This window comes from Giraffa tippelskirchi, chromosome 4 (genome assembly GCF_054371585.1).
Source record: "Giraffa tippelskirchi isolate mGirTip1 chromosome 4, T2T-mGirTip1v1.2.pri, whole genome shotgun sequence".
Lineage (NCBI taxonomy): Eukaryota > Metazoa > Chordata > Mammalia > Artiodactyla > Giraffidae > Giraffa > Giraffa tippelskirchi.
The window spans coordinates 174,029,273-174,053,714 of NC_137278.1; the positions used below are offsets into that span (position 1 = coordinate 174,029,273).

The following is a 24,442-nucleotide window of genomic DNA, read 5'->3' on the forward strand; positions in this document are numbered from 1 at the left end:
TGTCCATCACCAACTCCAGGAGCCTGCTCAAACTCATGTCCATTGAGTCAGTGAAGCCATCTAACCATCTCATCCTCTGTCTTCCCTTTCTCCTTCTGCCTTCAAACTTTCCCAGCAACAGGGTCTTTTCCAATGAGTCAGTTCTTTCCATCAGGTGGCCAAAGTTTTGGTTTCAGTTTCAGCATCAGTCTTTCCAATGAATATTCAGGACTGATTTCCTTTAGTATCGACCAGTTTGATCTCCTTGCAGTTCAAGGCACTCTCAAGAGTCTTCTCCAACACCACAGTTCAAAAGCATCAAATCAAATATACTTCAATAAAAATAAGTAAGTAAGAACCTTCAGATCATAGAAAAAACATGTGAGGTTATGAATGTGTTAATAGACTTGGATGTGGGAATATTTTCATAATTAAAATAATAATAATACAATCAATTAAGATTGTATTCACTGAACAATGAAAAATGAATTATGATGAAAAATAGTAGAAACTTTTCTAGATTTTCACTAGGCCTTTTGTTATGTGTGTGTGCATGCTAAGTTGCTTCAGTCATGTCCTATTCATTGTGACCCTATGGACTGTAGCCCACCAGGCTCCTATGCCCATGGAGTTCTCCAGGCAAGAATGCTGGAGTGGGTTGCCATGCCCTCCTCCAGGGTGTCTGCCTCACCCAGGGATCAAACCCCTGTCTTCTTTGGCTTCTGCAATGCTGCTGCTGCTAAGCTACCAGGGAAGCCCCAGGCCTTTTGTTATAGAGAACAAATCTGACTTCGTACCATATCTGTTTGTTTGTTTTTTTTTAACTTCAACTTTTATTTTCTATTACTTTTGCTTTGAGTTAATAATGTTGCATATAGCCTGAAATATACAGGACATCTTATTCTCAAGGTTATGATCTTAAATATTTGATTCATATAGAGGTAAAAAGTTGCAAAACAGAGAATAACATTTGTCTTGTTGGAGATTTATGGAAACTTCATGACCAGACCTCTGCAAGAATAAAGAATTCTTGCACCAAGAAGTCTGCAACAACCAACCTCACCCCTGCCTCACTTTGCCTTCAAAATTGCTTTGCTGAAACCCTTCTGGGAGTTTGGGGTTTCCGGAGCAGGAGCCACCCATCTTTTTGTATGGCCTTGCAATAAACCTTTCTTAGCTCCCAACTTCAATGTTTTGGTTTGTTTGGCCTTATTGTGCAGCAAGCACATGAACTTGTGTTCCTTAACACTTTCACATTGTAGCCTTTTTTTTTTTGGCTGTGCCATGCCCCTTGGGGGATTTTATTTCCCCGTCCAAGGATTGACCTCTGCCCCCTCCATTGGGAGCATGGAGTCTTGAACCATTGAACCATCAAGGAAATCTCTCAGTTCTTTTTAGATGCTTCAAAGAATCTTGGAGAAAACAAAATGTGTGGATAGTTAATTTTTCCGGTCAGATTCAAGTACACTGTTTATTAATTAACCCATACTCATTGTCTCTCATTAATGAAAAGTTAATATTCACAGTAAACCAGGAAGGTACATTGTCCTTATTTATAGATATGAGAAAACTGAACTATAGAAAATTAATTTAAAATTCAACAGCTTTTAAGCTAATAAAATAGCACCTAAGAATATAATCATCAAAAATCTTCTAATTTGACCCCAAATACTAAAATCAACAATTGCATACAGTTACCAAGAAGCATTTCTGTTCCATGATGAATATCATCAACACTTGCCCTTTCTCCATGAATATAAGTACTACACTAATTAGCCAGAATATGCCTTCTAAATAGTCCCAGCATAGTACTCAGACTGTCCTTCAGCTTCCACCTGTATTTTGCTTTGTCAGCACATATGTCTCCTCAAACAATTCATTTCTGCATGTTAGACAAGAGCCCTATTTGGGCCCTGGAAGTGTCCACCTTCCTGTAACACCTCAAGTATTAATATATAAAGAGTCCGTATGCCACAACTAGAGGGTCTGTGCACCTCAATGAAAGATCCTCCATGCACAACTAAGACCCGATACACCCAAATAAATAAACTTTTTTTTTTAAAATAGAAGGTGAAGGGTTCACTGTGGACCATCTTAGAGGCTACCTAAGAGTCTTTTCCTAAATGAAACCCTACATTGTTTATTCTTTGGGGATGATGGCTAAATGGACACATGAACTTTCTGTGTGATTTGAGTAACTCTATGCTTATTCCAGGGAAGTCTGGAAGTCTGGTTCCTTGGCCAGGATAAGGATAGACAGTGATACACCTGGTTAACCAGCTGCACAGACTGGTTTTAGTTACCTAGTGCAGAGGATAAAAGACCCCTGGGTAGACCTGTTCCTCAGCATCCCTGAGATTGCTGCATCTCGCTCCTGTCTTGGAGGTTCATAGTACATAGACTAAGAAAGGGCCCTAGGAGCTGTGCCCAGAAGACTCAGCTCTCTCTGGCTGCCTGCACTTTTTACCTCTGCTGTACTACATACTTTTATTTAAAAATTACCTAAGTGTATCCTGCAAAGTCACAGGAACTCTTTCAATGATCCAGTCCCATAGAATTGCTTCAGTTGTACAGAACTATCACCACACTGTGTGCACTTGAGATATCGCCACTATGTCTAAATTCCACTGGTATTCAAGGGGCTTTGGAAACTCTGCTAGCATCAGTCAAATCATCTGCAAAGAACCTCATTAAAAATCAATTTTTCTCTAAGGGCTAGACTTCTTTCTGCACTGCTCTTCATGACATTTTCTCATACTGTTTCTCTCTTTGTACATTACCCTTCTGAGTTTTCTACTGCTATAGGAGTGCTTATTGCATTATGTTACAATTACTCTCCATTTCTAGCTGCTCTTTGAGTGCAGGAATCCTGAGTTAGTTATATTTGTATTCACAGTGCCTATTGTCTAGCACAGTGCTGTCCAATAGAAATGAAATGTGCACTACATATACAATGTTAAGTTTTCTAGTTGTCATGTTAAAAAGAGTAAAAAGAAACTGGTGAAATGAACAATATATTTCATCTAACTCAATATATTTAAAATGTATCATCAACTGTAATTAATATTATCAACATGTAATTAATATAAAAATTATTATGAGATATTTTATATCTTTTTCTTTTCTTTTGAATTCTGGTACATATATCTTCCATGTACAGCTCATCCTGAGTTGGATGAATTTCAAATTCTTAACAGCCATATGTGACTTGTGGTCACTGAATTGGACAGCACAGGCTAGCACATAAAAGGTGCTCAAGTATCTGTAAGTACATGAAATGTCCTCATTTTTTGAGGATTTGTCAAGTGCTATGCCAATTTATTGTTCAACACTTGGCACATATTATCTCGTTTAACACACACACCACCTTGAGATGCAGGGATCTTTATCCCCAGTGTGAAAGAGAAAAAACAGTTGTTTTCCTCACCATTATTTACCCAATTCCTAGTTTATTTTTTAATAACAATTTATTTTATGAATAAGTAAATGACTATTAAAGAGTGAATATTTGGGCTTAAAAAGTTTAGATAACTTGTGTTAAGTGAGTAATAGAGGCCAAGTTTCACATCCAACTCTCTGACTTGACTCCAGAGCTCCTCACTCTTCTTGATGCCTCCTCTACAGATAGATGAAAGAACTGATATGTTAATTAATAACTATCACATTGATAAGAACTTGAAACCTAACCAAAAATATAAGAATCCATCATTTATCACTTAGGTGAAACACTAGTGGATCAGAAAATTTTTAAAAGTGGAATTGTTAAAAAATATTGAGACACATACCATGACATGTGGTGTCATGTGACCAATAAAAAGTGAATCCTAATTGCAACCAATGTCATTATATCTATCACTAGAAAGAAAATAAATCTTTTAAATAGCCCTGGAGTTTCTTAGAGTGCAACATCCCACAGCCTTTTAATGAGCAAAATAAATTCTTGGATGTAATTAAATTTGAAGCAGAGAGAGAGGACTGGTTCATTTACCCGTGTAGCAACTACAAGCAGGCATAATCTTGACAGCCAAAACCAAGACTAAGTGACCAGCAGAATCTGTATGAAGATTTCCTATGTTGTTTGACAGACTTTTACTTTAAACTTTTTCAGGGGGTGGGAGGAGCAGTTGCTGAAGAAGCTGAAGTTGATGGATTTTACAAGACCTTCTAGAACTAACACACAAAAATGATGTCCTTTTCCTCATAAGAGATTGGAATGCAAAAGTAGAAAGTCAAGAGATATCTAGAGTAACAGGCAAGTTTGGCCTTGGGGTACAAATTGAAGCAGGGCAAAGTCTAACAGAATATTGTCAAGAGAACATGCTGGTCATAAGAAACACCCTTTTGCAATAACACAAGGGATGACTCTACACATGGACATCACCAGATGGTCAATATTGAAATCAGATTGTTTATGTTCTTTACAGCCAAAGATGGAGAAGCTCTATACAGTCAGCAAAAACAAAATCTGGAACTGAGCATGGCTCAGATCATGAGCTTCTTATTGCAAAATTCAGACCTAAATTGAAGAAAGTAGGGAAAACCACTAGGCCATTCATGTATGACCTGAATCAAATCCCTTATGATTATATAGTAGATGTAACGAGTAGATTCAAGGATCAGGTCTAATTGTAACATTGTACAGGAGGCAGTGGCCAGAAGAAAAAGAAATGCAAGAAGGCAAAGTGGTTGTCAGAGGAGGCTTTAAAATAGCTGAGGAAAGAAGAGAAGCAAAAGGCAAGAGAGAAAAGGAAAGATATACCCAACTGAATGCAGAGTTCCAGTGAATAGCAAGGAGAGATAATAAGTCCTCCTTATGTGAACAATGCAAAGAAATCAAGGAAAACAATAGAATGGGAAAGACTAGAGATCTCTTTGAGAAAATTGGAGATATCAAGGGAACATTTCATGCAAGGATGGGCATTATAAAAGACAGAAATGGTAAGGACCTAACAGAAGCAGAAGAGATTAAGAAGAAGTGGCAAGAATACACAGAAGTACTGTACAAAAAAGGTCTTAATGACCCAGATAACTATGATGGTGTGGTCACTCATCTAGAGCCAGACATCCTGGAGTGTGAAGTCAAATGGGCCTTAGGAAGCATTACTACAGACAAAGCTAGTGGAGGTGATGTAATTCCAATTGAGCTATTTCAAATCCTAAAAGATGATGCTGTGAAAGTGCTACACTCAATATGTCAGCAAGTTTGGAAAACTTAGCAGTGGCCACAGAACTGGAAAAGTCAGTTTTCATTCCAATCCCAAAGAAGGGCAAGCCAAAGAATGTTCAAACTACTATACAATTGCGCTCATTTCACATGCCAGCAAGGTTTTGCTCATAATCCTTCAAGCCAGGCTTCAGTAGTACATGAACTGAGAATGTTCCGATGCACAAGCTGGCTTTCAAAGAGGCAGAGGAATCAGAGACCAAATTGCCAACATTCATTAGGTCATGGAGGAAGCAAAGGAGTTCTAGAAAAACATCTACATATGCTTCACTGACTACACAAAAGCTTTGGACTATGTGGATTACAACAAACTGTGCAAAATTCTTGAAGAGATAGGAATACCAAACCACCTTACCTGCCTCCTGAGAAACCTGTAGGTAGGTCAAGAAGCAACAGTTAGAACTGGACATGGAACAACAGACTGATTCAAAATTAGGAAAGGAGTACATCAAGACTGTATACTGTTACTCTGTTTAGTCCCGATGTTTATTCCAAAGACTCTTCCTGATGAGGGTGAAAGGAGAGTGAAAAAGCTGACTTGAACCTCAACATTCAAAAACCTAAGATCATGGCATCCAGTCCCATCATTTCATGGCAAATAGAAGAGGAAAAAGTGGAAGTAGTGAGAGATTTTATTTTATTGTTCTCCAAAATCACTGTGGACAGTGACTGCAACCATGAAATTGAAAGACACTTACTCCTTGGAAGGAAAGCTATGACAAATCTAGACAACATACGAAAAAGCACAGACATCACTTTGCTAACAAAGGTCCCTATCATCAAAGCTATGGTTTTTCCAGTAGTCATGTACAGATGTGAGTATTGGACCATGAAGAAGGCTGAGCACTGAAGAATTTATGCTTTCAAATTGTGGTGCTGGAGAAGACTCTTGAGAGTCCCTTGGATAGCAAGGAGATCAAACCAGTCAATCCTAAAGGAAATCAATCCTGAATATTCATTGGAAGGATTGATACTGAAGCTGAAACTCCAATACTTGGCCACCTGATGCAAAGAGCCAACTCATTGGAAAAGATTCTGATGCTGGGAAAGATGGAAGGCAAAAGGAAAATGGGGCAGCAGAAGATGAGATGACTAGATAGCATCACTGACTCAATGGACATGAATTTGAGCAATTTCTGGGCGATAGTGGAGGACAGAGGAGCCTGGCGTGCTAGAGTCCATGAGGCTGCAAAAAGTTGGACATGACTTAGAGGCTGAACAACAACACAGCTGTGTTGGGTCTTCCTTGCCATGCATAGGCTCCTTGTTGCTGCACGTGGGCTTTTTTCTAGTTGCAGTGAGAGAAGTCTACTCTCTAGTGGCAATGAGTGGGCTTCTCATTGTGGTGGCTTCTCGTCTTGTGAAGAACTGGCTCTGGAATGCGGGCTCAGTAGTTGTGTTGCACAGGTTTAGTTTCCCAGCATGAGGGATCCTAGTTCCCAGACCAGGGATCGAACCCATGTCCCCTGCATTTGCAGGTGGATTCTTAACCACTGGACCACCGGGACGTCTGCCTTTTCAACATTTAGAAAAAAATAATTTTATTGGAGTATAGTTGATTTACAATGTTGTGTTAGTTTCAGATATACAAAGTGATTCAGTTATATATATCCATATATCCATTTTTTTTTCAGACTCTTTCCCATACAAGTTATTATAGAATATTGAGTAGAGTTTTCTGTGCTATACAGTAGTCCTTGTTTGTTATTTATTTTATATATAGCAGTGTGTGTATGTTAGGCCCAAGTTCCTAATTTATCCCTCCCAACGAAGTTTCTCCTTGGGTTATCATTAGTTTGTTTTCAAAGTCTTTTGAGTCTGTTTCTGTTTTGTAAATGAATTCATTTACTGCTTTTTAAAATTAGATTCCACATATGAGTGCTATCATATGATATTTGTCTTTGTCTGACTTCATTCAGTATGAAAATATCTAGGTCCATCTATGTTGCTGCAAATGCAAATTTTGTTCATTTTTTTATAGCTGAGTAATAGTCCATTACATAGGTGCCACATCTTCTTTGTCTATTACTCTGTCAATGGACATTTAGGTTGCTTCCATGTCTTGTATATTGTAAATAGTGCTACACCGAACATTGGGGTGCATGTATCTTTTTGAATTAAATTTTCTTCAGGTATATTCCCAGGAGTGGAATAGCAAGATCATATGGTAGTTCTATTTTTAGTTTTTCAAGGACCCTACAATCTGTTCTCCATAGTGACTGTACCAATTTACATTCCCACCAATAGTGTAAGGGGGGTTCCCTTTTCTCCACACTGTCACTAGCATTTATTGTTTATAGACTTTTTGATGAGGGCCCTTCTGACCAGTGTGAGGTGATTTAGCTCATTTTAGCTATAATTTGCATTTCTCTGATAATTAGTGATATTGAGCATCTTTTCATGTGCTTTTTGGCCACCTGTATGTCTTCTTTGGAGAAGTATCTGTTTAGATCTTCTGCCCATTTTTGATTGACTTATTCTTTTGCTTTGGGTTTTTGTTGTTGCTGTTGTTTTGACAGCTGCATGAACTGTTTGTATATTTTGGAGGTTAATCCCTTGTTGGTCACTTCATTTGCAAATATTTTCTCCCATTCTGTAGGTTATCTTTTCATTTTGTTTATGGCTTCCTATACTGTGCAGAAGCTTTTAAGTTTAATTAGGTCCCATTTGTTTATATTTGTTTTTATTTTCATTATTCCAGGAAGTGGATCAAAGAGGACAATGCTGAGATTTATGTCAAAGAGTTTTCTGCATTTCCTCTAAGAGTTTTATAGTCTCTTGCCTTATATTGAAGTCTCTGATTCATTTTGAGTTTATTTTTGTGTATGGTGCTAAAGGATGTTCTAATTTCATTCCAAGTAGCTGTGTTGTTTTCCCTGCACCACTTACTGAAGAGACTGTCTTTTTTCTATTGTATATTCTTGCCTCCTTGGTCATAGATTAGTTGACCATAAGTGTGTGGGCTGGTTTTACAGGCCTTTGGGAATCTTATTTGCTGGTTATGTAGGGGGATATCATTGGCTACTTCCACTCTGACATCATAGTAGCACTGTCCAGTAGTTCTATATCTGGCTAACAGTGTAGCTGCTAGGCACATGTGTCTATTGAAGAACTGAATTTTTAACCGTATTTAATTTTAATTAATTTAAACCTAAATACTTCATGTGGCTATTTGGCTATATGTTTCTTACTAGATGGTATAGAGTTAATAAGATGGGTGGGAAATTCCCACAAGTGGATCTCTCAGTCACTAGGATTCCCACAGGTTTTTGCCAGATAGGATTAAGACCTGGCAAAGCCTGTCTAAGGCCTTATCTAGGTCCCTTGTGGGTCCTACTTAGGACCTGGCTGCCCTCCAGCCTCCTGATCTTAATTTTTTCAACTTCTAGTGAAGAGGAAAATTTGAAAACTTGCACCCAGCTAGAAATAACCTCACGCTCATTCTGCTTCTGCAACTCAGCTAACTCCTTGCAAAGTCATGTAGGTTACATAGTTTTGGGAAGACAGAAACTTGCCATAATGCTAAGAGCTGAAACTTACCTCACTCACTCTTGTCAATTACTGAGCCCCTGTAATCCTGTTTAACCATGTTCCTGTAAAGGTCAGGCATTTCCCCCTGCTGTGTTCTAACTGTTGTTCCCCTGTGAGCAGAACCCCCTAGTTTGAACTACCTATCAACAGTCAGCACTGCCCACTAAAGTCTGGTGTTATGCACTGTCTATAAAAACTCTGTAACTTCTTTGGGATTCAGAGCTGGAAGTGTTAATTCCTTTGGGCCCGACGGCATAAATAAACTTGAGTTCTCCAATTCTCTGAGTGCGGTGCTTGGTTTCTCCACAGACCGACTTCTGCAACATTTCTGGAGGCACCAGCGAGATTCCAACTATGCTGGCCTTTTGAGCTGCCAGACCAGTGGTTTGACCAGGCCGGAGCGGAGGAGCTCCGAGACAAATAAGGAGGCGCACCACCTGACGATTTTCTGGGTTCTCTTTCTGACCAGGATTCCGACTCTCCAGATGGCTGAGTCCCAATTGGACTTACTGGAGGAATGGACCAACTCACCAGGAACATGGCCACATAATAAGGTAAGACCCCAGGGCACAGAACCCAGTCAGGTCCCGTCTCCGGATGGAAGAGAAGCTTGATCACCTCCTATGGTCTTCAGGAAGAAGACTACCAGTTAGGGACCTTTCCAGGGAGGGGAGGCACTGTGATAAGCTCTGGCCTGAATGTGTGTGTGGGTGAGTGCCCTGGATCGTCCTCGTCCCGCTGCGATTGTGTGGCTTCACAGCCTTTGTGGCTACAGAGTCCAAGTGGGCCCTAACCTGTGGTTTCATGGTGACCTCATATGGCTCAACACAGTGTCTGTCTCTGGGGGACCAAGTTCATCCCTGCGAGTCAGATCTGGGTCAGGGGTTTATACTGACCTGTCAAAGTTAAGAGACCCCTAAGTTCCCCACGAGGATGTGGCCAGGTGGGTACCTGAATGATCTCTTCCTTTGAGGGGGCATCCACCCTTGTTTGTCTTCACGCCACCGACACAGGGCGGGATACACGAGGAGAGGGAACAATTGGTTACTGATTTTATTTAAAATTGTATTATGTCCAAACGGCCCTTTGCCCTAGGGCCCTCCACCAAAGTTAATTTCCTAAAAATTTTAAGGCTCACTCTCCCCTCCTGTCAGCTGACTCTTTGAGCTAATGTATTGAAAAATTAGGTTTCCCTCGAAAAACTTGCCCCTTTTGCCAGACTGATTTGTATCCCTCTCCCTTGATCCCCTGAGCCAGCCTGTGTGGAGTGGCACACTCTGACGTGCTCCTAAACACTTTTGAATTCTCATTACGAAGCTACCTTCCTTTGTCACCTTTTCCTTCATAATCCCCTGATTTCCCAAGGATTTCAGGCCCTTCACCTAGGCAAGGAGTACATATACTGCTCTCTCCACCTGCTCAGTGCCCTTGAGATGGTCAGTCACCCCAGACCCTCTCCAGAGCCCTGCCTGAAGTTATTCCTCCATGAATCCCATTATAAGGGATCACCTCCTTTCAGTTCCGACCCCCTGAGGCATTTAGCAATCAAGGCTGTCTTCAAGGAGGCACGTAATCATGCTGTCTGGGAATACTAGGCCTTCCAGGAGTGGCGATCTAGGATATAAGGCCCTAAGACAAGGCCCTTCCCATGCACACCCTTCTCCTTCCTGGTCAGAAAGGTAGATTATATTAGTCAACATGATGGGGGTGGGAGGCGAGTTCCTCTAAGCCAGTGGTTTTAGATTGTATGCCCTATTGGCTCTACTCTCCACCATGGGGTACAAGGTGTCATGGAAAAAGGCTCAGATCTGCAAACAGGAGGTCAAGTACCTTGGATTTGTCATTGAGAAAGGGCATCATGTGCTGGGACATGAGAGGAAGCAAACCATCTGTTCAATACCCGGACCAAGTACCAAGAAAGAAGTCTGTGAGTTCCTCAGGGTTGCTGGATTCTGCTGGATCAGATACCAGGCTTTCCTGAAATTGCTTAACCATTGTACAAGCCACAGCAGGATCTGGTAAGGAACCCCTAGAGTGGGAGCCTGAACAAGAAAAAGCCTTCAAGGAGATAAAGAGACTCTTGACCAGGGCTCCAGCATTAGGGTTGCCAGATGTGACACGGGACTTTAACCTCTTCGTGCATGAGAAAAATCACACTGCACTGGGGATCCTCATGCAAACAGTTGGACCATGGCAGCACCTGGTCACGTGCCTGTCCAAACAATTGGACTCTGTGGCCACGGGATGGCTGCCATGTCTCTGGGCATTGGCTGCCACTGTGGTCCTGGTCAGAGAAGCAGATAAGCTTATGCTGAGACAAAATATAAATGTAAAAGTTCCCCATGCTGAACAGCCAGGGGCACAAGTGACTGACCAACTCCAGGATGACTCACTATCAGGACTGCTTTGTGAAAACGCACAGGTCCACCTCGAGACTGTGTGGATGCTGAATCCCACCACCTGCTTACATACAGAGGTGGGAACCCTTGATCATAACTGCAAGGAGGTCATCGATGAAATTTATTTGAACATGCCAGACCTGATGGACACTCCCCTCCAGAACCCGGTACTGGTACTATTTACTGACGGAAGCAGTTTCATCCAGGATGGACAATGCAAGGCAGGCTATGCAATAAGGACAACAGATGAGATAGTAAAGGCTGAGGCCTTGCCACAAGGATGGTTGGCACAAGGGGCTGAGCTGTGGGCACTCAACCAGGCGCTAAGGCACACTAAAGGAAAGCGAGTTAACATCTACACTGTCTCAAGGTACACCTTTGCTACATTACATCTTTATGGAAGAACTAAAGAGCCTCTTAATGAAAGTTAAAGAGGAGAGTGAAAAAGTCGGCTTAAAGCTCAACATTCAGAAAACTAAGATCATGGCATCCGGTCCCATCACTTCATGGCAGATAGATGGGGCAACAGTGGAAACAGTGGCTGACTTTATTTTTCTGTGCTCCAAAATCACTGCAGATCGTGATTGCAGCCATGAAATTAAAAGATGCTTACTCCTTGGAAGCAAAGTTATGACCAACCTAGGAGAAGGCAATGGCACCCCACTCCAGTACTCTTGCCTGAAAAATCCCATGGACGGAGGAGCCTGGTAGGCTGCAGTCCATGGGGTCGCTAAGAGTCGGAAACGACTGAGTGACTTCACTTTCACTTTTCACTTTCATGCATTGGAGAAGGCAATGGCACCCCACTCCAACACTCTTGCCTGGAAAATCCCATGGACGGGGGAGCCTGGTGGGCTGCCGTCTATGGGGTCCCACAGAGTCGGACATGACTGAAGCGACTTAGCAGCAGCAGCAGCAGCAGACAGTATATTAAAAAGCAGAGACATTACTTTGCCAACAAAGGTCCGTCTAGTCAAGGCTATGGTTTTTCCAGTAGTCATGTATGGATATGAGAGTCGGACTATAAAGAAAGCAGAGCACCGAAGAATTGATGCTTTTGAACTGTGGTGTTGGAAAAGACTCTTGAGAGTCCCTTGGGCTGCAAGGAGATCCAGCCAGTCCATCCTAAAGGAGATCGGTCCCGGGTGTTCATTGGAAGGACTGATGTTGAAGCTGAAACTCCAATACTTTGGCCACCTCATGTGAAGAGCTGACTCATTTGAAAAGACCCTGATGCTGGGCAAGATTGAGGGCAGGAGGAGAAGGGGACAACAGAGGATGAGATGGCTGGATGGCATCATCGACCCGATGGACATGGGTTTGGGTGGACTCCGGGGGTTTGTGATGGACAGGGAGGCCTGGCCTGCTGCGGTTCATGGGGTCGCAAAGAGTCAGACACGACTGAGCGACTGAACTGAACTGAATCTTCATGGAACCATTTATAAAGAAAGGGGACTATTAATAGCAGGGGAAAGGAGATCAAAAACAAAGAAGAAATCCTTCAGCTGTTAGAGGCAGTCTGGTCCCAAGGGGCAGTGGTCCATTGTAAAGGTCATCACAGAGGAACTGATCTAGTCAGCAAAGGGAATCAGTTGGCCGACCAGGCAGCCAAGGAAGTGGCAACCCAACCGAGTCCCACAGAGGGCCCTAAACCAATCTCTAAGGTCCTCTTGGCACCAGAATTGCCTCTGTCCCTGAGATATACCAAGGAAGAAGATCAAAGGGCTTTAGATGAGGGAGGAACAAAAGGAAAAGAGGGCTGGTAGAAGCTTCCAGGCCGAAGATTCTTTGTCCCCAGAAATATACAGTCCAGCTAGTGAAACAGCACCATGAGACAACTCACTTAGGGAAAACTGCTCTGGAAAGTTTACTGAGTCATTACTATTTCGTTCCTAAGTTCCCAACCCCATGTGCCCAGATCAGTGGTAGATGTGTGACTTCTGCACAAAGCAATGCCAGTCAAAGACCAAGACCCAGCCCAGCGGTGCAGATAGTTGGGACACTGCCCTTTAAAGATTTAGAAGTGGACTTTACTGAAGTCAAGCCCTACAGGGGCTATAAGTATTTACTTGTGGTAGTCTGCACCTATTTGGGATGGGCTGAGGCCTACCCCATGTGCACTGAATGGGCATGACAGGTGGCCAAGGCCCTACTAAGAGACATAATCCAGAGATATGGGCTACCTCTCTTCATAGGGTCTGACAATGGGCTAGCCTTTGTGTCTGAGATAATCCAGACCTTGTCCAAGATATTAGGAGTCAAATGGAAGCTCCATACTGCTTAAAAGCCACAAAGCTTTGGGCAAGTTGAGCGCATGAATCGGACCCTCAAGACAACGTTAGCTAAGTTCTGTCAGGAGATGCAGTTACCTTGGGTCAACATACTACCCCTAGCCTTACTCTGAGCCTGATGCATCCCAAGGTCCTCAGGCTATTCTCCCTTTGAGATCTTATATGGGAGACCACCTCCAGTGATAGGAAAGCTCAAGAGAGACCCCCAGCAACTAGATGATCTGGAGATGTCCTGACACCTCCTGGCCCTGGGAGAAGTCTTATACCATATCACCCGAGAAACCTCAGAAAGGACTCCCATTCCTTTTTGCAATTGGGTTCATCCCTATCAGCCAGGAGATGAGGTATGGGTTAAAGATTGGAAAAAGGAATCACTTCAACCAGTTTGGACAGGCTCCCATATGGTCGTCCTGGCAACCCCTACTGCTGTTAAAGTTACAGGTGTCACCCCTTGGATCCACCACACCAGAGTCAAGATAGCAGCAGCTCCCCACGATAAGGACATCTGGAAAGCAGTTCAAGACTCTGAGAACCCACTCAAGGTCTGGATCCAAAATCAACAGCCCTGCTCTAGTCACTCCAGGAGCTGACTAGTCAACACATGGCAAAAACTTGAGGATTCTTCAGCCCTTCTCCAGCCACATCCTGTCAACTGGCTGGTCGATGTACGGTGGAAGCTTGAGGATCCAGTTATCAGGAATGTGAATGGGCTTCCATTGCCACCCTGGCCCCTTCCCTGATTGGCATTACTGCTGTGCTCTTTGCTATAGAACTAGTTTCAGCCACACCCCAGGACTGGAATTTGGGTCAGAAGCTGCTATTAGTTGTCTGCTATCTCGTCGTAGTGGGGAGTATCATCCCTATCAAGGGCCTGTTGTAATCACTCCCCGGTCAGATATCACCCCCCCCCGCCTTCCTTTCTTCGACTAGGGACATCAGAGAGTCAGGGTTATGATGACACCCTGCTGAATGGGGCCTGGTTATTCCACTGGCCTTGATGCTTTCTGTGAGTCAGATACAAAACGTTGCCTTGACTACAGTCTACCTAAAGGTACTGGGATTGTCAAGTGGAATCAAATGCTTTGTATAATAGCGGTTTCTATCCTGCCGAAAGTGAAAGTGAAGTTGCTCAGTCCTGTCCGACTCTTTGCGACCCCATGGACTGTAGCCTGCCAGGCTCCTCCATCCAGGGGATTTTCCAGGCAAGGATACTGGAATGGGTTGCCATTTCCTTCTCCAGAGGATCTTCCCAACCCAGGGATTGAATCCCGGTCTCCCACACTGCAGGCAGACGCTTTACCACCTGAGTCACCAGGGAAGCCCATATCCTGCTGAGCTGTAGTGTATTAGAGAGTAAAACAGACCCCACATGTATTTCATGCATTCACATGACCAGATCAGGTCAGGGGGTCACTTGGACCTTGCTTTACTGTACTCACTTCTCTTGCCAAGGAGAGGTAAAGGAAACTTACATACATAACAAAACAACCTGTTCTATTTTTCAACAAGAAGACCAATATATTTGTTTTGACCCCTGGTTTCCCCCTCAGTGAAAACTGGTTAGAAGTTTGCCACCTAGAAGGAAGGCTCCTGATTAACTGAACACAAATTACGAATTTAGAACACCTGCTGTTGGTGTACTTTGATGTATGCACTGCTGCTGACAAAAACCCTAATTCTAAATTGCAGGGGCTTATCATGGGAACAAGAATATGCATTCAATGACAAATATATGTGTAAACTGGCACGCCATAACCCCGGGTGTCGTGAAGATACCTGGTATTGCTGCTGGACCTGGGCCTGTGTCAGATGGGCAACCTTGGAAAATATAGAAGCAACTTGGGAGAATAAGGAGAAAGTAGCACTCCTCCAAAAGAGAACTGTTGATCCCAAATGTAAGCTGGGCACATGTAACCCTATCGATTTCACTATATTCAACCTCAGAGACCCAAAATGGAAAAAGGGTCATCAAATCAACATCTATATTAATGGGAGAGGTATTGACCCAACAACTGTATTGATATTCAGAGTGTTTCTGTTCCACTCTGGATTTCCACATACAGGCTCTTCCATTCCTTTTATGAAGAGATGGAAAGTGGCCCCCCTCCAATTTCAGCCAAGACTAAAAATCTGTTTCTAGCCCTGGCAGAGACAATAGCCCAGACTTTGATGGTTACTTCTTGTTATGTGTGAAGGAACTAATATGGGAGACCAATGGCCCTGGGAACTAAAGAATTAGATCCACAAAGACCCTTCAACACTCAGAAAAATTCAAGAAGACCAGGGTCAGAATTTGGCGTTTAAAGACTTCCATAATTGGCAAAAAAAACCCAAAACTGCCTGACATAGTGGGGCCCATCATTCAATGATCTGGTAGGAAACCTCACTTGTCTTGGCCAGCTACTCATGCTTCTAGTTGGTGGGGAAGCCCAAACTATACAGAGCCTAATCCTCAACCTCTAGCAAGCTTCCCCAATTTAAAGACCCAGTGGGATGACCTATCCACTGAAGGCCATTGGCCTGCTCCAGAAAGATTATATTGGATTTGTGGAACTAACACATGTTCAGTTTTGCCAGCCAACTGGTCAAGGGCATGTGTGCTGGGGACTATCCATCTCTCCTTTTTCCTATTCCCCCTAGCCCAAGGTGAATCACTGGGAGTCCCAGTTTATAAACAGAGAGGCCCCACCAAAAATCACAGGTCTCTACAGATTGGAGACTAGAAAGATGATGAATGGCCTCCTGAGTGCATAATCCAATACTACAGGCCAGCCACATGGGCAGAAGGTGGGTTCTGAGACTACCGAACCCTGATTTACATGCTTAACAGAATTATCTGGCTCTAGGTGGTGACTGAAATTATTACTAATGAAATGGCCAAGGCTCTTAGTTTACTGGCAGAACAACAAACCAGGATGTGGCAACAAACCAGGATGCTTTTTATCAAAATTGCCTGGCCCTAGATTACTTATTGACTGCAGAAGGGGGAGTCTGTGGAAAGTTCAATCTTAGTAACTGTTACCTACAGATAGATGATAAGGGCAAGGTTATAGAAGAAATAACCAGAAAGATGACTAACATAGCTCATGTTCCAGTGCAGACTGGAAGGGATGGAATCTGGGGGATCGCTTTCTTTTCTAGGAGGATTCAAAACTCTAGGATTCAGAACAAACCTCCTCCTCTTTCCTTGTCTCTTGCCATTATTCATGAGGACAATTTCCAGCCTAGCTGAGGCCATTGCAAACAGGAGGGCCACCACACTCCTCCTAGCACTGAAAAGTTATCAGCCCTTGAGCCAAGAAGATCAAGAGGTTGATGACTTATAAACTTTAAGGGGCATCAAGAGGGGAGATTGAAGAGGAAAATTTAAAAACTTGTACCCAGCTAGAAATAATCTCATATTCTGCTTCTGCAACTCAGCTAGCTCCCTGCAAAGTCATGTAGGTTACATAGTTTTGGGAAGACAGAAACTTACCTCACTCACCCTTGTCAATTACCCAGCCCCTGTAATCCTGCTTAGCCATGTTTGTTTCTGTAAAGGTCAGGCATCCCCTCTTCTATGTCCTAACTACTGTTCCCTCCTGAGCGGAACTCCTAGTTTAAACTGGTCTATGAACAGTCAGCACTGCCCACTAAAGTCTGGTGTTATGCACTGTCTATAAAAACTCTGTAACTCCTTTGTTCGGGGTACAGAGCTGGAAGTGTTAGCTCCTCAGGGCCTGCTGGTGTGAAAAACCTGAGTTCTCCAACTCTCCAAGGGCAGTACTTGGTTTCTCAACGGACTGGCTTCAGCAGCACTAGGATGTGGACCAATAACAGCAGCATGTACCTGGTTGTAACTTACACATCTGCCTTCAAGCACTTTGCTTTTGTTATAGAGTGAAATTTGTCATATTGACATCCTACAGAACATTGGTCCATTTCTTTGATGATATGCTAATTGTATCTGACAAGCAGAAACTAATGAGCATTCTATAAGACTTAGTAAGGGTTTCTCTGGTAGCTCAGATGGTAAAGAATCTGCCTGCAATGCAGGAGACCCAGTTTCAGCCTCTGGGTTGGGAAGATCCACTGGAGAAGGGAATGGCTACCCACTCCAAAGACTTAATAAAGCACACATATGCCAGAGGATATGAAATAAACCTTGTAAAAAATTCAAGGGCTGGGTACATTAATTATGTTTTGGGTGTCTGGAAGTAGTCTGGTGCAAATTGTACCACTTCCAGAGAAACACAAAGCTGACTTCATATTGGATCTGTTCCTTTAGCTGTAACCTTTGTGTTCTGTTGCTGGTGCTTAGTCATGCTGGCTCTGCACTTTGGTCTAAAAGAATGTTGGCCTACAGGGTGAAATGTGCATGATAGCCCATTCTCAAGACTCTGCCTCCCAGGCTTGACCTTTAAAGGTATAACATTTCCCATTCAAATAGAGATAAAATGTTGCAGAACAGAATAACAGTTGTCTTGTCCGAGGCTTACAGGAACATTATACAAGACCTATGTGGATAGCTGCAAGAATAAAGGATTATCACATCTTCTCTGGGGTATAACCTACACCAAGAAGTCTGCAACAACTAACCTTCCTTATTAATATAAAAGAAGCCTGAATTCTAACTCATGTAAGATGGTTGGGATACTAGCCTGCTATCTTCTCCATTGCTATTCCTTGCCCCAATACCTTGTCTCTCAATTTGAGCTTGGACTCAGTAACACTACCACAAAGAGGCATGGTATTTGATAGGCCTCTGGATGTGTTGCCCTAAGCAATTTATCAAGTAACTCGCAGGACTCCAGATCTCTGTGGGGCCTCAGATAAGAGAAAGTTCCCCAGCAGGCCCAGGCTGGGTGCAACCTGCCCTGCTCCTCAGGTCTAGTGGCCCCACAAGCCCATTAGTACAAGGAGTTTCAGTGCTGTCTGAAACCTCTCACAAGCATCTTTTAGGAGAATCCTAGCAAATTCCTTAGCACTATGTCCTCTTTTGTTAACATGTTTTCTGCATTTGAGAAGAAGCTCCTAGGTTGCTACTGTGCCCTGTTCTTAGGACACAAATTGACTATGCAGACTCAACCACCCAGGAATGCAGTGTTATCTGATTCACATAGCTCTATAATTGAACCAGTGCAGCAGCATTTCACTGTTAGGTGAAAATAGTATGTACATTACCAGCTCACCAAGGTCTTGAAGGCATAATTAAAACATAAACATGAAGCCCAGCATTCTGTCATAACCACTCCTTCTGTACTAGCTTTCCCTCAGTCCACATGTACGGCCTCATGAGGAGTGAGGAAAGAAAGTAGGGTCCTGGTGTACCCTACAGTATTTGGGTACACCCAAATATGGTTTGTACAGTATGCTGACTCCAAGAGAAGTATTTTATAGCTCATCTCAGAGATAATACTAAAAGACAGTAATGAAGTCAAAGTCACTATAGCCTGCCACCAAGAACAGAGAAGAATCAATACTGTAAATCATTTCTAGTTACCTATACTCCAATACTGCCCAGCCTCTACAAGAGCAAATTCTTGGTTGGGATTAAATGTGGAGCAGAGACAGAAAGTACTGCTTCATTTATAGCATCATTTATAGCATCATTTGTAACATCTACAAACTAGTCCAGACAGATCAAAACTAACAATAACTACCAGAAATCTGTACAAAATGCCAGAGTATATGGTTTGAAAATCTATTAAGCAAGTACCAGAGTGCCTGAAGAGCCAGTGAATTTGGTTATTAACTTTGGAAATGGATGGCTATGTATCCTATTTTGAAAATTTTAATTCATGGACAGTGATTAATGGGTTGACCTACTGGATAGAACCTTAGGAAGAACAAAATTGGAAGACTGGTGAAGTCTAGGGGAAAAGTTATATGGAGGACCTCTCAGAATGGGCATGTATGACAAATCCATGACCCATATCAATGCTCATCAGAGGACATCTATGGCAGAAAAGCTCTCAATAATCAGATAGTACATTCTGTGCTATGGATGTCAGTCAACCTCTTTCTCCAGCTGCCTAGTACTTCCTTAACAGGCCCATTTATGAAGTGGCATGGCAATAGGAAAGGAAGCTGTGCATGAGCTTTTCTTCACTGAGGTTGATCTGGCTTCTGCCTATTCTGAGTCCCCATGTGATAAAAGCCAAGGCCATGCTGAGCCCCTGATTGAACACACCATTCTCCCAGGAGCCAGTGAGCCGTTTGGAGGCAAGCTGATGCACTGGACACTTTCCATCATACAAGGAGCAGATATTGTCCTCTTGGGAATAGAAATATTTTCCAGATATGAATTTGCCTTTCCTGTGTAAAATGCTTCTACTGGCACTAAACAGAAGGCCTCATTCATTGCCATTCATATTCCATTCAAATCACCTCAGACCAAGGAATCTGTTTGCAGAGAAGGACACAATAGATTGGAATTATACTTACAGAATTCATTAGCATTTTCACAAGCCCCAGCAACCCAGAAGCATCTGGCTTGACAATGTAGTAGAATGGCTCAGTGACCACATCAGCGAAAAGAAAATTACCTCACAGGATTGTTATACAAGATGAATGTGTGACTTAAACCAGTGGAAATACATGGCAACCTCTCCCTCATAGCTAAATACATGAGCTGAGGAGCCAAGGAATGGAGGTTCACAAAGATTCTATATTCATTTTTCCCCTTGCTTTTTAAAAATTGAGATGTAATTCACAATACATATGAAGTGTACAATTCAGTGATTCAGTATTTTCATCAAGTGTGTGACCATAAACACTATCTAATTCCAGAACACCCTTATCATCTCCAAAATAAATCCTGTTACCCTCAGCAGTCACCTCCATTCCTCCTCCCCAAGTCCTAGGTAACCACTAATCTACTTTCTGTCTCTGTGGATTTATTTGCCTATTATGGATATTTCATATGAATGAAATCATGTAATAGGTGGCCTTTTGCATCTGGTTTCTTTCATTTCAGTTCAGTCACTCAGTCATTTCCAACTCTTTGCGACCCCATGGACTGCAGCACACCAGGCTTCCCTGTCCATCACCAACTCCCAAAGCTTGCTCAAAGTCATGTCCATCATGAGTTTGAGCCATGATGCCATCCAGTGATGCCATCCAACTATCTCATCCTCTGTCATTCCCTTCTCCTCCTGCTTTCAATCTTTCCCAGCATCAGGGTCTTTTCCAATCAGTCAGTTCTTCACATAAGGTGGCCAAAGTATTGGAGCTTCAGCTTCAGCATCAGTCCCTCCAATGAATATTCAGGACTGATTTCCTTTAGAATTAACTGGTTTGATCTCCTTGCAGTCCAAGGGACTCTCGAGTCTTCTCCAACACCACAGTGCAAAAGCATCAGTTCTTTAGTGCTCAGCCTTCTTTATGGTCCAACTCTCACATCCATACATGATTACTGGAAAAACCACAGCTTTGACTATCTGTACCTTTGTTGGCAATATTGCATAGGAACCTGGAATGTTAGATCCATGAATCAAGGCAAATTGGAAGTGGTCAAAGAAGAGATGGCAAGACTAAACATCGACATTCTAGGAATCAGCGAACTAAGATGAACCGGAACAGGTGAATTTAACTCAGATGACCATTATATCTACTACCTTGGGCAGGAATCCCTTAGAAGAAATGGAGTAGCCACCATAGTCAAAAAAGAGTCCGAAATGCAGTACTTGGACGCAATCTCAATAGAAAACAAATGGTTGATATTTTTTACATTGCATTTTCTTTAGAAAATCTAGAGCAAAGGATCGTTTATATTTCCATAATAGTTCAACACCACAGATTTAAAACAGAACTAGTGAGAATGGAGCCGAACTTGCACTTGAAGTCAACTTCCCCTTGACTGCAAAATTCAAGGTTTCTCAGATGTCAATACAGTGTTGAAAGCAGTGGATAAAACTTTGCAGATTGCTTGTGCTTGTTCCAGGCTGTTGCACTAGTAAACCCACTAGGCTGTATTGCACTAGGCTGTATTCTTCATTGTTCGCATCTGCAGTCTTCAAAGCCAATAAACTTTTTCCTGCACCCAGATCATCATCATAACATACCATTTGGATTATTAAATACAGAGCATACCCATGTAAAACATCATACTGATCTGATGTGGATACTTCTATACCAAACTTGGTAACCTGCAAATAACAGCAAAATAGTTATTTTTACTGCTCCCCCCACCTTTAACCTTTATGTTATAATTTTTTAACAACCTATAGTGATACAGAGTTGTAATTTTCTGATTCTGAAATTATATTTATCACTTTATTCAAAGTTTTGTGTACTTTTGCTTTCAGGTGGTTGGTGGCTAGGATTGCAAGCACGGCCTCCACTTTTCCCCTAGTTCTGCCTCCACTATGCGTTCCAGTGCACACCCTTTGAGGTACTGATGTGCAGAACTCCGGTGTCATGGTGTATTGGTCAGAGGAACCTTGGTTGAGTTATGGATGGTTTACTGATTCTAAATTGAAGGGGAGAAACAAAGGGAAGGTATCATGCCACTATAATGCTGATGTCACTCCAAGACTTTATTTTTTAGTAGATTTAAGATCACAACAAAATTTAGGAAGGAACCCCATGTACCCCCTACCCAACACATGCATAGTTTCTCCCATTACCGATATCCCCACCAGAGTGGTACATTTGTTACAACTGATGAATCTGGAGTGATCCAAAATCCACATTTTACCTTAGAGTTCACTCTTAGTGTTGTATATTCTATGCATTTGGACAAACAAATAATGACATATACCTATTATAATAGTATCATATGTAGAATTTTCATTGCCTTTTCCAGAATATCTTAGTTGGAATTGTATAGTATGGAGGTAGGTTTTTCAGGTTGGCTTCTTATTCACTAAGTAATATGCTTTTAAGATTCCCCTATATCTTTTCATGGCTTGGTAGCTCTTTTTTTTTTTTTTTCTTTTTTGCATTGAATAATATCCCATTGTCTAGATGTACCATTATTTATCTATTCACCTACTGAAGATAATGTTTGTGCTTGTAAGTTTTCACATGAATAAAGCTGTTATAAGGCTCCCCTGGTGGCTCAGATGGTAAAGAACCTGTCTGCAATGCAGGAGACCCAGGTTCAATCCCTGGGTCGGGAAGATCCCCTGAAGAAGGGAATGGCAACCCACACCAGTATTCTTGCCTGGAGAATTCCATGAACAGAGGAGCCTGGCGGGGTGCAGTCCGTGGGGTTGCAAAGAGTCTGTTACAAACATTTGTGTGCAAGTTTTCAAGTCTTTTGGTTAAATACCAAGGAACACGATTGCTGGATTATATGGTAAAAGAGTGTTTATTTCTGTAAGAAACCACAAACTCTCTTCCAAAGTGGGTGAAATGCGTTGCATTCTGACCAGCAATATTTAAGAGTTCCTGTTGCTCCAAAGGCTCTCTAGCATTTGGTTTTGTCAGTATTTTGAATTTTGTCCCCTTTAATAGATGTATTGCCATTGTTCAGTTGCTCAGTCATGTCAGACTCTTTGTGACCCCATGGACAGCAGCATTCCAGGCTTCCCTGTCCTTCACTATCTCTCAGAGTTTGCTCACTCGTGTCCATTGAATCGGTGATGCCATCCAACCATCTCATCTTCTGTCAGTTTACAGATTTTATTTTCTTGAGCTCCAAAATCACTGTTGATGATGACTACAGCCATGAAATTAAGATGGTTGCTCCTTAGAAGGAAAGCTATGACAAAACTAGACAGCATATTGAAAAGCAGAGACATCACTTTGCTGACAAAGGTCCATATAATCAAACCTATGGTTTTTCCAGTAGTCATGCGTGGTTGTGAAAGATGGACCATAAAGAACGCTGATGCTGAAGAACTGATGTTTTCGAACTGTGGTGCTGGAGAAGACTCTTGAGAGTCCCTTGGACTGCAAGGAGATCAAACCAGTCAATCTTAAAGGAAATTAATGCTGAATATTCATCAGAAGGATTGATGCTGAAGCTGAAGCTCCAACACTCTGGCCACCTCATGCGAAGAGCTGACTCATTGGAAAAGACCCTGATGCTGGGAAAGATTGAGGGCAGGAGGAGTATGAACTCATTGGATGGCATAATTCAATGGACATGAGTTTGGGCAAACTCTGGGAGAGAGTTTAGGACAGGGAAGCCTGGTGTCTTGCAGTCCATGGGGTCATGAAGATTTGGAAACGACTGAGCAACTGAGCAAGAACTACTGGTCTCTCTACTCTGCTTCACTGATCTACTATTTATTCTTTAATATCACACCACTTTGATTATTGTGACTTTATACTAAATCTTCAAGTCAGGGAGTGTCAGTCTTTCAACTCTATTCTCCTTCAGTATTGCATTGAGTATTCTGGGTCTTTTGCCTGTCCGTAAATATGCTGTCTAGGTTGATCATAACTTTCCTTCCAAGGAGTAAGCGTCTTTTAATTTCATGTCTGCAATCACCATCTGCAGTGATTTTGGAGCCCCCCATAATAAAGTCAGCCAGTTTCCACTGTTTCCCCATCTATTTGCAATAAAGTGATGGGACTGGATGCCATGATCTTAGTTTTCTGAATGTTGAGTTTTAAGCCGACTTTTTCACTCTCTTCTTTCACTTTCATCAAGAGGCTCTTTAGTTCTTCTTTGCTTTCTGCCATAAGGGTGGTGTCATCTGCATATCTGAGATTATTGATATTTCTCCCAGCAATCTTGATTCCAGCTTGTGTTTGTTTCAGCCCAGCGTTTCTCATGATGTACTCTGCATAGAAGTTAAATAAGCAGGGTGACAATATACAGCCTTGACGTATTCCTTTTCCTCTTTGGAACCAGTCTGTTGTTCCATGTCCAGTTCTAACTGTTGCTTCCTGACCTGCATACAGGTTTCTCAAGAGGCAAGTCAGGTGGTCTGGTATTCCCATCTCTTGAAGAATTTTCCACAGTTTATTGTGATCCACAAAGTCAAAGGCTTTGGCAGTCAATAAAGCAGAAGTAGATGTTTTTCTGGAACTCTCTTGCTTTTTTGATGATCCAGCAGATGTTGGCAATTTGATCTGTGGTT

The 24,442-nt window shown here is 42.3% G+C and overlaps 2 long non-coding RNA genes across 3 annotated transcripts; both read left to right on the top strand.

Moving 5' to 3' along the window:
- On the top strand, positions 1-22,457 carry LOC145546013 (uncharacterized). 2 transcript variants are annotated; one of them, XR_014082419.1, is made up of 3 exons: positions 1-326; positions 9,044-9,288; positions 21,713-22,457. It is a non-coding gene; the product is annotated as an uncharacterized LOC145546013 (long non-coding RNA). The 2 variants fall into 2 exon arrangements; XR_014082418.1 differs by lacking the exon at positions 1-326 and adding an exon at positions 8,255-8,683.
- Positions 22,458-22,547: 90 nt separating this feature from the next.
- LOC145546014 (uncharacterized) lies at positions 22,548-23,936 on the top strand. The gene is made up of 2 exons (XR_014082420.1): positions 22,548-22,891; positions 23,558-23,936. It is a non-coding gene; the product is annotated as an uncharacterized LOC145546014 (long non-coding RNA).
- The last annotated feature ends 506 nt before the right edge of the window (positions 23,937-24,442 follow it).